The 16097-nt window shown below is 54.6% G+C and overlaps 1 long non-coding RNA gene and 1 pseudogene across 1 annotated transcript; one reads left to right on the top strand and one right to left on the bottom strand.

The window, feature by feature from the left end:
• Positions 1 to 2268: 2268 nt before the first annotated feature.
• Positions 2269 to 3347, top strand: LOC128091817 (AT-rich interactive domain-containing protein 5A-like; annotated as a pseudogene).
• A 159-nt stretch (positions 3348 to 3506) lies between these two features.
• LOC128091810 (uncharacterized) lies at positions 3507 to 9461 on the bottom strand. The gene is made up of 3 exons (XR_008211517.1): positions 9021 to 9461; positions 8457 to 8922; positions 3507 to 4257 (listed from the first exon to the last, which is right to left on the bottom strand). It is a non-coding gene; the product is annotated as an uncharacterized LOC128091810 (long non-coding RNA).
• Positions 9462 to 16097: the final 6636 nt, after the last annotated feature.

The following is a 16097-nucleotide window of genomic DNA, read 5'->3' as shown; positions in this document are numbered from 1 at the left end:
TAATAATTATAAACCTGTCAGATCACAGAGCATTGTGACTGAGTAGAAACTTATCGCTGTCTGCTGGGAAATGACCAGTGCTCTGTTTCTCCCTCTCCAACCACAGCACAGCGTGGCAAGCAGCTACTGAAAAGTACAGGCTACTATAAAGCAAAGTTTGCCATAGCCACAGGACACACCTCCAGCCAACTTTTATTAGATGGACTCCAATTGCCACCCTTAAGACAACGCTTAATCCGTTAACGAACAAGTTCATTAGTTATTAGAATCCTTTCTATTATTTTTATCATGGTATTGCAGCAGTCACAGCACAGAGAGAGGCTCCTTCACGGGCAAGGTACTTTCACAAACCCCTCTGCACACACCATTTCTGCCTGCTGGCCTACAGTCCAATGCTTCCACAGCTAAATACTTTCATTTAGGGAAGGTTCTCGTGGAGCACTTGAAAAACCAAACTACCAGGAAGGCTCCCACTGACTTCAAGAGCAGACAGACCGAACCACTGCAGACTGGACACTGCAGAAGTTTGCAACTCACTCTAAAACAAACTCCAGTTCCCACAGCCTGTACAAGGCACAGGAATGTGGAAGATTGTCGCTTTGGTGGTTCCCACCCAGTAACATCACCTGCCTCCAGCCCCCTGCTTGACCCGAGGCATCATGCAAGGCTGCAGCCCAACACAAGTCATGGTGATCTGCAGGAGGGCTGGCTGTGAAGCCGTCGTCTCCCAGCTGCTGGCCCCAGCTCTCTGCAAGGCCTGACCCCTCAGCACAGCCATTTACACACCTGCTGGCTCCAGCCAGGAGCACAGCTCAGCTCCTTGCCCTCCTAAGGAGCACCAGCAGCCCCCAGCCTTGCTCAGCCATCACCTTCTCAGTGTGAGACCACGCGCTGCACCAGATTAGGGAACTGACCCAAGCTAAGAATGCCCTATTTCATTTTTGTCTCTTTGCTTAAAAAACAAACCTGACAGTATGACTCTGCTTATATGTGTGCCTTGAGAACAGTCATCGCTGACAGAAGGGCACGAGGACACTTGGCAGTCCTAACGTCTTCCAACAGCCTTACAGAAATCTCCCAAGGGAACGAGTGGCAGCCCACAAGTCCCGTACCATTAAAGCACGTCCAGTTTAAAACCCAGCACACACCAGGTGTTCCAGCTCCTGTGATACTGCTGGGTGCAGTTTGCTTCAGGGCAGAGCTGCAGTTACACCTCGCTAAGCACCAGGCCCCCTCAGACCCAGGGCTGAGTCTCACTGCAAGCAGTGGGTAACAGTGCTCACAGAAACCAGGGGCAAGAATTTAAGAGGAAAGGCAAACTAGTCCTCAGCTGTAAACTGGCTGTTCTCTTCCATGCCTCAACATTTCATATACTAACGTGGGCAGTCCACATCCCTCAAGACTAAGCTTTTCACTGCCCAGATCTGGCCTCCAAGGTACAGGTCTGCTCCAATATGGGTAGAAACACGTGGAGAAGCTCCAATTGGGAACTGGGGATAAAGACCCAGGTTATTCCTGAGGAAGTCCTCCAGCTACACAGCGCAGTATCAGCACCTTAACTTCCGTTTGCCTAAAAGGCTACAATTCAATTAGTGCAGCAAATTCTTCCCTTTTCTGATAACCTCCCCTGGTCCAGCACCAACACATACCCACCACAGGAGAGCAAGAACATCCCTAATAAATGTTATCTACCAAAAAGGTGGCTAGCAAACAAAAAAAATGTGAAAGAAAGCACCCTCCAGGGTACACAGGCCACAGAAACTAAAAGCAAAGGGCCCAAAGCACAGCACTTGCCATCAGCCTCCATTAGCAGCAAAGCAGGGTTTGGGAAAACAAGGGCCTCTTCAGAGCTGCTGTAGGACAAGGATGAAATCGCAGAACTAAAAACAAAATCCCCCCACACACATGGATATTCAGAGGCAATCACGCTTCAGCTTACAGTCAGCCCACACGCATCTCACTGCAGCAGCTCTTAGAGCAATCCTGTTCACAACTGGAAATGGATTACATCATCACAGCTCCACCATCCACATCATGCAGAGCAAACTGCCAAACACCGAATCACAAAATGGTTCTTGTAAGGTACCCAACTTCAGCGTAAGGATCTGACCTATTTTATTACTGAATTATTGCTCTCACACAAGTTTCCATCACAGCTATCCATCAGTGCTGACATTTTTACACCAGTGAGGCATTCTCAGATACGTATACTCTTCTTCCCCATCTTAAAGACGCATTGAGCAGATTTGCCCCTCCGGGTACCTCCTGATGGCTGCATTCCCCACCCAGGAAGACCCAACAGAGGCCCACAAGCAAGGCTGGCCAGTGGAGCAATGTGCCAGCCCCACGGCCCCGGCACATTCTCACCCTCTGGGGGGTGTCCCGGCACTCGCTGCGCCCACAATGAAGCCTGCAAGTGCCTCTTTCCCAGCTTTCACTCCAAAGGCAACCATCCCATCACGTCTCTGCTGGCCAAGAAGAAGCTGCTGGCCCAGGTGAGTGAGGCAGAGTCCTGCCACTGCCACTAACACCACTGCCTGGAGGGCAATGGGGCGGCGAGCAGAACTCGCCCCAACCCAGAGCCCAGCCGGCTGGCAGCCAACCCCCACTTCAAGGAGCAGAGGAGCCTGGAGACACAAGGATTGAAGGATGCATCCAGGGGAGGCTGGAGTGAGGCAGGACCCATCGCAGTGCTCCCCTGGCAGGACAGACAGCCTTACCCAAGAGCTGAGGATGGGGGCCCTGCACCCGCTGTCTTCACCGGCTTCTTTCACGCATACTGCAATCAGCTGCTGAAACACATCAGCTGCCACCCCTTTGGGGGATACTTCTCCAACTTGAAGGATTTCCTGGAACCACAACCCGAGGACGTGGAGGACGACTGGGAGCAGCCCAAGACCTGTGAACCAAAGCGTGGAGCAGAGAGAGCCCGCAGCCAGCCACCTCTGCTGCTGTCAAAGCCTGCTGGGTGCCCCCTGGGGCCGGCTTCAGCCCACTGACACACAGCCCCACACCACCCCCAGCCAAGTGGAACAGGACGAGGCAGCCTTGGGCCTGCAGGCTGTTTCCCCCTTGGTCCGTGAAACTGAAGGCAGGGGCAAGGGCACTGGCTCACCCAGGGGATACCAAGAATTGGCCCAACCCAAAGCCATCACTCCCACACCCAGCTATGCCATTCCACTCACCCCAGTGCCTCAGCCCAAAACACTTATAAGGGAGAGATGCTGCATTTCCTGATCAACTTCAGCAACCCTCTGGAGCACCTGAAAAATCAGGCAGCCCCACCAAAGCCACCTCTCTCCATTATCTCCATTAAGGGAGATAAGGGAGATAAGAGAACAGAATGAGCTGCAGAGGTTTTCTTGCTAGAGATGCTGCGCCCCTGGGCAATTTTGTAGAGCCAATGCAGACACACAGTGGATGTTCCCACCTGGCCATGCTGTGCCCAGGATGTCCTGCAGCTCCCTGCCACAAAGCCCCTGCTCCCTCCTACAAACCATGCCATTTTAGTTCTCAAGTATGCTGCCTTATAGCAGGGGCTACTGAGGTTATAAAGGGCTCAGGGCAGCAGCAAGCATCCATGGGAAGCACACTGGCTGCTCCGAAAGGGGTGCTGGAGAGCAGCATCCAAAACATCCTCCAGTGTGCACCGCAGAAAGGCATTACACGTGTGGCAGTGTCCAGGCACGTTTTGCCCCAAGAGCTCTGACACCAAAATGCACAAAAGTGACTCCAGCACACGAGCAAGGACGTGGTCACAGGGCTCAAGTCGTTCCTCAGAGACTGTGAGCAAGGGCAGGAGAGCAAAATGAGAGACGCCATGATCCTCAGGGTATCTCAGCCTCGCAGAGAAATTGTGACTACAAGCCTTGGAGATACAGCTGGGCTGCTTAAGAACACTGAGCATCCACAGCTGACCCACACCTCGATGAGTCGTGTCCACAGCTGATGTCCACAGCTCCCTCAGATGCTAGAGTCAAGCTCAGACCCACCCAGGCTGTGTCTATCCCTGAACTGCTCCCTTTTGCAGTGAAAGCTGGCAGAGCTGGGCCCATGGCCACCTCGTGAGCTGGTTGCAGGGTCCCTCAGTCAAGCACAGGGCAGGAAGGAAGCTGAGACCCTTATAAGACCTCTATAGCTGAGACTCTTACAGGTCATTTCCAACCTTGTGATTCCATGATTCTGTGATTCAGTCGGTTCCTTGCTGCTCACTCCCATCAGAAAGGTCCACGCACTCCTTGGGAAGCACAATGTCACCTGGGGAAAAGAGAAAGCAGGAACAGGCCATGCAGGTGGCTATCACCCAGCAGGAGTGAAGCCTTTCGCCTGCGAAAGACCTCATACAGGTGTTCGCAATCGTTAGGGACTCATCGGTCTGTCCATTTACCTCGGTGCACACCAATGTGGTGGGTGGTAAAATGGCGTTTATTTGATCACGACAAGAACTTATATAGCCTTGTACAACTTCGTCTACGCCCCTCTGACTCCACGTACTACTTCCTTATCTGGTTACTACTAGCAACTACCAGAGAGGTGGAATGCCTCAGGGTCGTCTCCTGGCCAATGGACATGTGGAATGTCCTGTTTCCTCCTTATTTGGTCTATCTTGTTCTTCTCCCTTATCTTCAGGCCATTTGTTGTCATGGTTTCGCAGGGGCCGAGGGGCCCCTGCCGACCCTGTTCGGCAACATTTCCCCCTCCCTATGCATAAGCGTAACTACTACATTCTGAGAGGACCCTAACCGCGTACAACCCGAAATCCCCGCATTGCGCCTATACATGCCATTGTCCTCTCAGTTAAGCCTTGCCCCGTTACATTGTAATGCGCCAAATAATTCTACTCTAATAACCCTATGACCTATTAATATAAAAATCCTAATGTCTTAAGCGTGAGTTCTACATAAAGCTATATACTGCATTCTTAGACGATGCTCATTCATTATACTTATCATTGTAATATACCTATATATCTACATACCTAATATAATATGACTATAAGCATAAAGCATATTAATGTTAGACCTAATACAACTATAACTGAGTACAGAATAGAGTTGAACATAGTTAAACATCCGTTACAGCGCGTACGCGAATCCAGTTACAATCTTTCGAGAAGCCTATAGTATTCCAAGCGTTGATTGCGCAAACGTTATTGCAGACAGTCGATGAAGCAAGGTACACAAATTAGACGCAGGCTTTACACCACTGAGCAGGGGGAGGTCCTATCCCGTCACATCCCGAATCCTCGCCTTCTTCGCCTGCCACAAAATCTCTCCCATGCTCAGTGAAACTTTGCTCTGTTATATTGCGAAGCGCCTGATAGTTCTATCCTTACAGCCTAGCAGCCTACTAGCCTTAAGATGAGTCTTACAAGAGGCGATGTAGTGTATCCTTAGATAATGCTGAATCGAGTCGGGACACTTGCCTCAGCAAGCGCCACACCTTAATATATATTATAACTATCAGTACTAAGCATAATAATGTTAAACCTAACACAACTACAACCGGATGCAGTACAGAGTTAAATATTCCTGTCGCTGTGGGGGACCACCCAAAAAGCACTTCCCACCAGTGGTGTTCTCCGTCCTTCTTTCCTCTCTCTAGGACACGATGTATCTCTTCTGTGTCGTGGTGAACGATGATCAAGGTTTTCTGTCCGTTGTCTCTGACGCGTTTCAACAATTGGTGCAGGTCATCATGTTGCAAAAGCTTCCTTACCAAGTTCCTTCCTTGGTAAGCCAAAGCGAGATTCATCCCACTTGGAGCAGGTGATAGGTCTTTAATCACCACGTAATTATCCTGCAAAAACTGATGTGATGTTGCCGACACTTAACAATTAAAGCCACTTCCTACAATACTAGTAAAGTTATAGACAGAGAGATTAGAGATTAGAGTGATTGCTGATAGCTCTAGTGGCACTATCTATGCCCAATATATACCTACATTGTCTCAGGTACCTGTTGGAATGTACCTCAAAAATAACAAACATTTGTTCAATGTCAAGGCAGATGTCTCAAGCCTTGAGAGCATTGCTCTCACAAACCAACCATACGGAATTGCTTGTTCTCCAGGCCTCAACCTGGCCACCTGTCCCTGAAGGGAACCCATTCTGATGCCCACAGTGCATACTACACTGGCTTAAGCACCACGCACATCAAATTTGTTACATGCTGAAAGAGAAGGCCTGATGCTGTCAGGACTTCTAATGCATTTAAAGCGAGGAGTGATTTCAATTCCCTGTTTCTCTGCTGTTTTTTCTTCTACCGCCTCCTTAACTTTTGACCAATCCATACCCGAGCCTTGACCGTAGTTCCCACCCCCCTGAGTGTTACTGCATTCCACCTCCTGAGAGGAGACAGTAAGTGTCCCATCCCAGCTCACTTCTCCCCCTGCCCCCGCAGGTGGTATTAGATTACAATGAGAAGGATACAGCGGTTGTTGTGGATACAGTGGAGGGGTTTCAACGACCTTGCATTCCTGCACTTTAGCCGTTTTGCAAGACAAAAGCGCAGACAGTTGAATGCCTTCTTCTACTTATTTATGCGAAGCTGAAGTCGAGGGGGGGGTGAAGTGGGATGCCGAAGGTGCGGACGAGATGTTAGTCGCTATAGCTGAGGGCATATTTACGGTGTTCTCTTCCTCAGGGGACCTGCAAGAAAGTACGCTCCCCGCACAAGTAAGCATGATCCTGCCCAAGGGGTGCTCTCCCATGGTTAATGCCACTGTGGGCGAAGGGCTCACTGAGGTACGGGACCCCGACCTTGGGTAGGCAGAGCCGCATTGTCTGGCCCATTTGGTGTTCCGGGGGAGGGGCCCTGGGCCTAAGGCACCCTCCCTTCAAGGGTGGCGGAGGCAGAGCCGCAACCATCAATCGCTCAGCCCCTGAAGGCGGAGTCGCAACCATCAATCCCTCGGCCCCTGCCCCTACCCCTACCCGCGTGGGATCCTCCCCCTGACGAAAGCCATGCAAAGAGGGGTACTGGAGAGGATACGGGGGCGGAACCGTCGGCGATGATGGCGACTCTTCCTCCTTCTTTTCCGACGTTGATGTTTCTGGCATGGTCGGTGCCTCCCGTGCCATCTTGTCTTGGGGCAGATCCTTGAAGGGGTTAGAGTCTCCCGGCCGTGGTGACCCCCCCCCCGCCCGGATCAAAACCCAACAGATCTCTGGCAAGGTTTTTGGCAGTCTTTTCTTCCCTCACTGCCTTCAAAGCCCCCCGAATCGGACCCCAAAATTTAAGCACCGACGCCCCTCGGGGCGACACAGCTCTCTCAGAGAGCATTAATGTCAAAGAGTCCCCTTTACCGGAGTCATAAATCTCATAAGGAGAAGAAAGACGTCCCTCCTTTTCAAGAAAAGAAAGAACGGTAGCCACCTCCTTCTTAGAAGGAGAAGTTTTCCCGCAATAGGTCTTACACGCGGACGAAATCACCTTTATGACGGCCTCCATAGTCACTCCACCGGGCACTCTCCCGCGGATCTCGAGACCACCGGGATCCTCCTGCGATGGTCTCCTGGGTCCTCGGCAGGTTAAACGGACTCGCGCGCAGAGCCCCCTCCCGACGCTACCCAGCTTCCACTCTCCTAAGCCGCAGCCCCCTCTACTAGGGTCATCGTCTCCTTCCCCAAGGGAGACGGAAGAGAGCAGGAACGCCACGCCGCCTGTGGCCGACCACTATTCCCTAACGATCACGTCGGGGTCACCAGATGAAGCCTTTCGCCTGCGAAAGACCTCATACAGGTGTTCGCAATCGTTAGGGACTCATCGGTCTGTCCATTTACCTCGGTGCACACCAATGTGGTGGGTGGTAAAATGGCGTTTATTTGATCACGACAAGAACTTATATAGCCTTGTACAACTTCGTCTACGCCCCTCTGACTCCACGTACTACTTCCTTATCTGGTTACTACTAGCAACTACCAGAGAGGTGGAATGCCTCAGGGTCGTCTCCTGGCCAATGGACATGTGGAATGTCCTGTTTCCTCCTTATTTGGTCTATCTTGTTCTTCTCCCTTATCTTCAGGCCATTTGTTGTCATGGTTTCGCAGGGGCCGAGGGGCCCCTGCCGACCCTGTTCGGCAACACAGGAGGCCAGATCCTTCCGCCTGATATCTACTCCTCTTTCCAGTCCTGATGTGGCCCAGAGGATGCACAAGTATCGGTGCTTAGCAGCAGGACTCAGGGAAGGATCTGCAGAATCGGAGCTGATTCAGCTCTCCAGCCTGGCAAAGGAGCAGAGCCGTAGGGCTGCCATGAGCTGCAGGACTGCCCTGCTGTCATTGGGGTGGTGAAGCTGAAACCAGGTGGCTGGCAAAGTCCCGTCTTGCTGACTTATCCACAGAACCCCAGGGAAAGAGAGACAGGCCCTGGGCTGAGAAGGGCTTGGGATACCGGTCCAGGAAAAGGGCGCAGCTCACAATCGTTGCTCAGCATCTCCACAGGACCACTACTCACCATCAAGGTGCTGTGAAGTCCAGAGCACAAGGCAGTGCTGAGACAGGGAGGTCACAGCAAGTCCCCCAAAAGCTGGGCAACACCTGCAGGTGGCACATGGACAGTGCAGGACGGGTGGTGCAGTGGAATTGCCAGGTCACAGCCTGAACCACTGCGTGAGCACACGAGTACCTCGAGCGGGGGAGCCTTCCTCTCTCTCCATCTCAGCAGTGCTCCCAGCAGCACACACACAGTCAGTCTGCACAGCTCTCCCCCCCCACCCCTCAGCCCCCTCTCACCTTTCAGCACACCGCAGTTCAAACGCAGAAGGCTGCATTCCTCAGCTCACCACTTTCTGCCAAATTGTAGCTGGGAGGGATGAGTCGATTCCTCTTTCTTTGATATCCTGTTCTATAGCTCCTCTATCTCAAATCAAGGCTCTGTCATCGCCTTGTTTGCTTTACAGGTGGGAAGGGGCAGAGGACGTCTGTAACAATCAGAATGATCGGTGCAGTGGAAGGAGGTGTAACCACAAAGGGACTGGCACAACAGATGGTGTTACAAAGAAAAAGGAAAAGTGCTCACCTGTCCCTGAAGATCCAGGCTCACAGGGAAAACTCCACAAGGGAGGGATCTCCAACCAGAGATCCTGGCCCAGTGCAGGGTCAGCCCTTCAGTGAGGTCTAAGAGAGGGGCAGCCAGGCTCCACTCATTCCATCATACAACTGAACTGCCCTCACCTGGGCTCCCAGGGCTGACTGGGTCCTTTCCCCAGATGCTCCATCAGTGCTTCAGGCCCTGACTCAACACTCACCAGACAGCATTTCTCAACAAATAACAGCCAAAGCGGGAAACGGTTATTCCCCTGCTCTCTTCCAACTGCCCGCAACAATCCCACCTCTGCTGTGCTGGTTGGCAGAGCTGACAACAGGATCTTCTCACGAGCCAGCAGGATGAGGAAGTGAGCAGAGTTTTTGGAAACGGGCCTGCTGTCAGGGTGGGAGTCTGGGCCTGCCCCAGCACCATGCATTGTGGTGGCAAAGGCGTTGCAGTCAGTGGAGAGCTGGTGGAGGAGAAGCTTGGATGCCTGGCAGTTTGAAGGGACATGAGGTAGCTGCACCCATCACAGCCACGGGCAGCGCAGACAGATGGCCATCAGACATGACGTACAGGGTCTTCATGACTGGAGCTTCAGGGGATGGCCGTGGTCACTGTGGAGAAGGGAAGAGTGTGGTCAGCAATTGTGGAGACAGGGCACCTACCCTGGGCAGCAGCCCCTACTTCTGTAGGGGTTCCAGGCTGCACAAAACACCCTTTGTCTCATTTGCTCTTCAGAGTGACTCAAAATCGAACCCCAGCACTGTCAAAGCCTGTGCAGAGCACAGCAAAGGAACCCAAAACCTGTCAGCTCCCTTCCCAGACCCCTCACATCACTCAAAGACCTCTCTCTCCCTTCAGCAATCCCACCCTCTCCCCAGGGGGCTGGGACCAAAGGGCTCTTCCTTGGTCAAGAACTCTCCATCCAACTCCCAGAGCTCTCCCACAGCTCCGGCATCTTCAGCTTTGTCATACCAGCAGTGAAGTGCACGCACCCACCTGCCACAGCTTCGCAAGAACGCACAACTCCCTGCTGAATTACCTGATGGGACAAGTATGTCAGACCAACAGAAAGAAAAGAAGAACAAACAACCGAGAGATGGAGAAAAAGGCCCTTAATAAACCAAGGACCTTGGGGCTCTCTCATCTTATTCACTGGGACGGGCAGACCCTTGGGAAGGAAGGGCACTGGGCTGCAAAAAGCCCATCCATACAGTCACTGATCCTGGGGATGGGAAACGATGGGGATGGGAAGGATGTCTGGGTACGAAAAGGCAAAGCACGGCAAGCCGGGGGGAAAGGGGCTGAGCCCAACGGTCACAGAGCCCCCGTGGGGGGAGGGGCTCCCCCAACTGCCACTCTCCAGCTGTCATGGCAGGTAAGGCAGCAGCTCCCCCTGCTCTGACGCTCCAGCTGACCCCAGCGCCCCACATCTCACCCCTGGGACCCCACATCTCAGCCCAGAGCCGCAGAAAACACCCCTGTGACCCAGATCGCACCCCAGCACCCCAGATCCCACTCCTGTGACCCAGATCCCATCCCAATGCCCCGGCTCTCAGCCCAGCGCCCCGTCTGGCATTTCCCCACAGAGAGATTCCCTCGAGCGCTGACGGTGCCTCTGACACCCGACGCCACTTTCTTTGACGCGACTGTGCCGCCACCGGACCCCGCCTGGATGCAGCCCACCGTCCGCGGACCGATGCCGGTACCCCCCCAACCCTTCCCTGTCCCCACTGCCACCCACCTGGCACCTCAGCCCTCTGTCTGGCCCGGGCTACCAGGTGCCTGGGGACAGGCAGCGCAGCTCCCACCCGGGGGGCCGACCCCAGTCCTGGCTCAGCTGCCACCTGTGGGCCTGACCTCAACTGCAGGGCTGCACTTACCGGTGCTGCTGCTCCTACCTGGGGGGCTGCACCCAGCTACGGCTCCCCCCCCCGCCCCTGCTCCCTGCTCAGGACGTCCCCTGCCTGCAGGGACGCTGCCACCCCAGCGGCCGATGGGGCTGTGGCCTGGGGCCGTGCCCCTCCACGCGGAGCCCCCGCAGCCCACAGGCACCTACCTGCCACAGGCCCCCGGGCGCCCCGGCCCCTCCCCAGCTCTTTTGCAGGTACCCTCCCTGCAGGAGCAGGTGCTCCCCGGGCCCTGCACCCTGCCCACCACCTGGGAGCCACCGATGGAGACCTTCCAAGATGCCGTGCTGCTCTCGGAGGAACAGGGGCACCCAGCGCCCACTGACGTGTGCCCCCACCCAGCCACGGCTCCGCTCACCTGCAGCACTGCCTCGCTGCAATCAGGCCGTGAGTTCAGGGGCTGCAGGGCAGGCGGCAGGCTGTCTACTCCACGGGGCTGTGGGAAAGCTGGCACCGCCCCACTGGGGATGCTCTTGCTTTGCCAGCAGCCACAACGAGCGCAGACACCCCGGAGGAAATCGCCGAGGACATCGCTGAGCTCCTGACGTGGATCAACCAGGGTGAGTCTGGGGGCAGCAGAGCTGGCGGGGGGGTGCTCGCACCCAGTGGGCGCGGGAAAGCTGGCAGTGCCCCACGGGGGATTTTCTTGCTTCTTCAGAAGTGACAGCCAACCCAGGCATCCTGCACGACACCGCAGACATGGACGATCTGCTCACGTGGATCAACAGCGGTGAGTTTGGGAGCAGCACAGCTGCTGGGGGCTGTCTGCTCTGAGTGGCTGGGGGAAAGCTGGCATTGCCCCACTGGGCATTTCTTCCATTGCCCAGAAGACAGACCCAGCACCAACAGTCTTGCCGGCCATGTGGAAATCGACCGTTTGCTCACCTGGATTGAAGGTGAGTTTGTGGTCTGCACAGATGACCGGTGGGTGTCTGCACCAAGCGGGGGTGGGAAGGCTGCCATCATCGTTCCGGGGGATGTTCTGCTATTCCAGAAGCTGTGAGTGCTCTGGACAGCTGCAAAAGGGAAGAGCTGACGCAGCGCACCACTGCCACAGAACCACCGAGCGCACGTGCCTCCAGCAGCCTCAACTCCTCTTCCATCACAGAGCTGCCTCACTCCCCCAGGGCCAGCCGGGAGCTCAGCAGCGACACAGATGCTGAACCTGGGCTCCTCAACAACTCACTTGGGCACCAGGCAGCATCCCCTCAGCTGCCCGTGCCAAGCGCCCTGGCTGCTCCCACACCGCCATCGCCAAACCATGCACACCTGATGGAAGAGGTGCTGCGAAGGCAGCCCCGGGTGATTCTCACCCGCCTGGCACTGCCCAGCCCACTGCCTTCCCCCACACCTCCATCGCCCAGCACTGCACACCCGATGGCAGAGGTGCAGCAGAGGCAGCCCCGGGTGGTTCTCCCCCGACTGGCACTGCCACCCGGCTGCATCTCCTGCCGGCTGGCAGACCAGCACCACGGGGACAGCACCGAGCCAGCCAAGCGCCCCGTGCCTCCTCTGCTGCGCACTGGGCGGCTCGTGGAAGAGGCGCCGCACAAACAGCCCCACGTGCTGCTCAGGCACCTCGCACTGCCAGCCGGATGCATCTCCTGCCGGCTGGCAGACCAGCACCACGGGGACAGCACCGCGCCGCCCACCAGCCCAACGCCCGCCTGCTCCACCACCAGAGGCCAGAGCACCGCGCACAGGCAGCACGCTGGCAGCATCCCAGCCACAGACAGGAAGCTGCCACGCTGCCACCGTGCGCCACGCCACAAACGCCGGCGCTAGGCCAAGCTGCCGCTGTCAGCACGGCGGCCAGCACGAGGACTCGGGACGCTTTCTGGGCACAGTGCAAACCAGCAACAACCCTGCCAGCAGCAGCAGCAACACCAACAAACCAAGGAAAAGAATGCACCGCCAGGGCAAAGCACAGATGCCCACCCAGTCTGGAGCAGGCCAGAATCTTAGCATCCGTGCCTGGGAGGAGGAAAGGGTAGCTACTAGGTGTGCTGCTTCCTCCAGCACTGATGCAACTGCCTGGTCGACAGCCCAGAAGGAGCCTGAGGCTGCCAGTCAGAGCAAAGCATCTCTCTGGAGGAAGCCAAAGCACTTGCAGTCATGCCAAGGAGGAGGGAAGGGTAGCTACCGGGCACGGATCTCGCCTGCCAGCAGAGGGGGAAGGAATTTTGTGGGGTGGCAATTCTGGGTCAGAAATTGAACTCTGATAATATTGTACTCCAAAATTGCTGGAATTGGGAGGAAGGAATTGCTGGCGTGGGATTTTAGGGAGGCTGGGAAGTTTTTTGGAGGGGGAAGAAAATATTGGTGGGAGGGAGCAGGGGGGGGCTGTTAGGGGCCCCTGTTGTTAGGGGTGGGAAATGGTTGGGAATATTGTCATTTATGCACTGTTTTGTACATTGCACTATTAAATGTTCTGCGTTCCCTTTGCTACACCTCTGCCTGCAGTCGTTCATGCAGCACCAAAGCCCCCCCAGGTCCCCGTGCCCATCTCTGGGGATGCTGGGGTGGCTGCAGGCAGCCAAGAGCTGCCGCTCCTCCAGCTCCTCCAGGCTGAACATCTCCATCGGGGGCACCGACTTTGCACAAGGAGAGTTGAGGCAACGCCGAGAGGCAACGGGAGCTGACTGGGGAACTGCAAAGAGCACCAGGGGGCGTGGAGAGCTTTGCTCAGCACTTGTGGGGTTGGGGGGCTCAAACGGTACCCAGGTGGCACATTTTCACCTCACTGACTTCCTGTTCTCCAACATCTCACCCAAGGCATTCAACAGGCCCTTTTTTCCAATGGGGGCAGACTCTCTCCTTGCGGCTGACCTTCCCCCCCACCTCCCCAGGCTGCCCATCTCCCCCCTGGGCGCTGTGTTCCCCGCATTCCCACCCTGAAGAATTTGGGCCCACACTATGATTCCAACTCGTCACCTTCCTGCCTTCCAACTGCCTGCACTGTGCTCTGAAGCCACGATCCAATGCCTTAATGCCCTTATGTAACAGCATCCACTTCATCAAACACAGAGGAAGGAACGTCTCAGGAATGTACATCACACACCAGCCAGGCTGCTAAGGACCGGCAACTCTTCTGGGACAGCTTCATCAAACCTTTCTGGATCAGCCTTGCTATCACACACAACTCGTCCCATTACTGCTTTGAGGGCTCAGAGCCTGAACTCCACTAAAAGGCCACCTGTCATCACAAAATCAGGCACACCTGATACAACCACACCACTAAGGCTGCTCTGCTCAACTCCACTGCTTCCCAGTGCTCGCTTAAAAAATAAAATCCACCCAGAGCATCAAACACCAACACGGTTCAGTGGCACAGCCCAGCACAGAGCTGCGATCCCAAAGCCATTATAAGGTTTTATAACAGTGCTGTGGGGGACGATTCAACTGCTTCAAGCTCAAACATGATGCAAGGGATTGATTAATCCGTACATCTCAGTGACCTCCAAACCTGATGTCTTGGAAAAAATGAACAGAACAGACCATCTCAAAGAGCAGATATTCAATCTACACAACTTAATCCAGCAGGCAGTCCTGTGGACAAATTCTGTGCTGGCAGCAGAGTCTTTTTACGACCATTGGGAACATTCCCAGTAACAGAGCTACCACAACTTGGGCACTAAATACACAGACCCACCTGGGACAACAGCAAGTAAAGAAGCAACTTACCCTCCTCCCCTTATCCAACTTCACTCTCACATTTACAAGTGAAACTGCAACGTTAACTGCCATGAAAACATGAGGGGATAAAAAGTCATCTGGTATTTTCCAGGTAAGCCACCAAGATCACAGAAACCCAAGTTGTAAGCGTCCACAAGGATCACCAAGTCCAACCTGATGCTCCAGGAAGGACAACCCAAACGCAGATGGTCTTTCAGCTGCAGCAGCTCAGGACCAGGCCCACAGCCCTGGGGAGCCTGGCCGCAACCACTGGTACCAGATGCAGCAAGCACAGGGAGCAGGCAGGTAGGCACAGCAAGCAGCAAAGACCAACCTGAGAGGGGGCCTGCTTACAGAAATCAACCCGGGGCCTGCCTACACAAAGCCCACACCTTGCACTCCAATAAAGCTCCACCATTTGGACAGCCAAAGCACAAACTGCCATTTCACTTCTCATGGCTCTTCCCTGAACTCCCAAACAAACAGTTACTTCACGTCCCCTATCGCACTGCAACTGCTCATAATCAATCATCAAGATCATATCTTGCACCAACCACATAAGCAGCTCACTTCTGCTTGGTGCCAATGACATCCATTCCCACTGCGTCCCTTCATGTTATGAAAATCACAGCCGGCTTTCTGACAGCCTCCTGCGTGATTCCCCCAAAAGCACCCAGCACTTCTTCTGAAGAGGGAAAGAAAGGAAGGTTCATGGAAACAGGCACACAAGGCTTGCAAGAGATGCACTGCTCCAGATCACAGACAGGACCACCAAAGCGCCGAAACACAGTTTATCACTAAAGGAAATATTTCAGAGCGTAGTCACAATTTCCGCACAAGCTGTAACGATTCAGCATGTGCAGTTTTCTGATCGTTCAGTAGCAGAAGGCAGATGCTCGCACACATCAATCAGCAAGCACTTGGATGAGCCAGCCCTCCGGTTTTCACAAGGACACACATGGTTACTGCCGGCTCTGACAGCTTACCAGGAGAGGCTGCAGTTCATCAACGTGGACCTCATTCCTCCTATCAGCAGCTACTCCTGAACTGACCTTCATTCATACAGTGACACCACCAACTTCCAGCACCAGCTCACCTGCAAAACACAGAAAAGAAAGTGGGACAACAGCCAAAACTGACAAAATATGTTTTAACATTCACTAACAAAAAAAGCAACGACAATACAGATGGGCAGCTGCAGCAACACTGCAGTATGTAAAGAAACAGAAACCTGGTTTGGAGGCGACAGGCCCCCCCCCCTTTGGAACAGAGCTGACAGCACCCCCCCTCACCCCCCTCTTGGCCCAGAGCCGACAGCCCATCCCCCCCTTATGCCCAGAGCTGACAGCAACCCCCCACCCCCCCATCCCACCCCCTCCTTTGGAACAGAGCCGACAGCACACCCCTCCCCCCCATCTTGGCCCAGAGCAGCCCAGAGCCAACGGCTCCACCCCCTTTAACCCCCCTCTCCCCCCGCCCC

This window comes from Tympanuchus pallidicinctus, unplaced genomic scaffold (assembly GCF_026119805.1).
Source record: "Tympanuchus pallidicinctus isolate F22 unplaced genomic scaffold, pur_lepc_1.0 scaffold52, whole genome shotgun sequence".
In the NCBI taxonomy this organism is placed as follows: Eukaryota; Metazoa; Chordata; class Aves; order Galliformes; family Phasianidae; genus Tympanuchus; species Tympanuchus pallidicinctus.
This window is presented reverse-complemented; position numbering and strand designations above follow the sequence as displayed.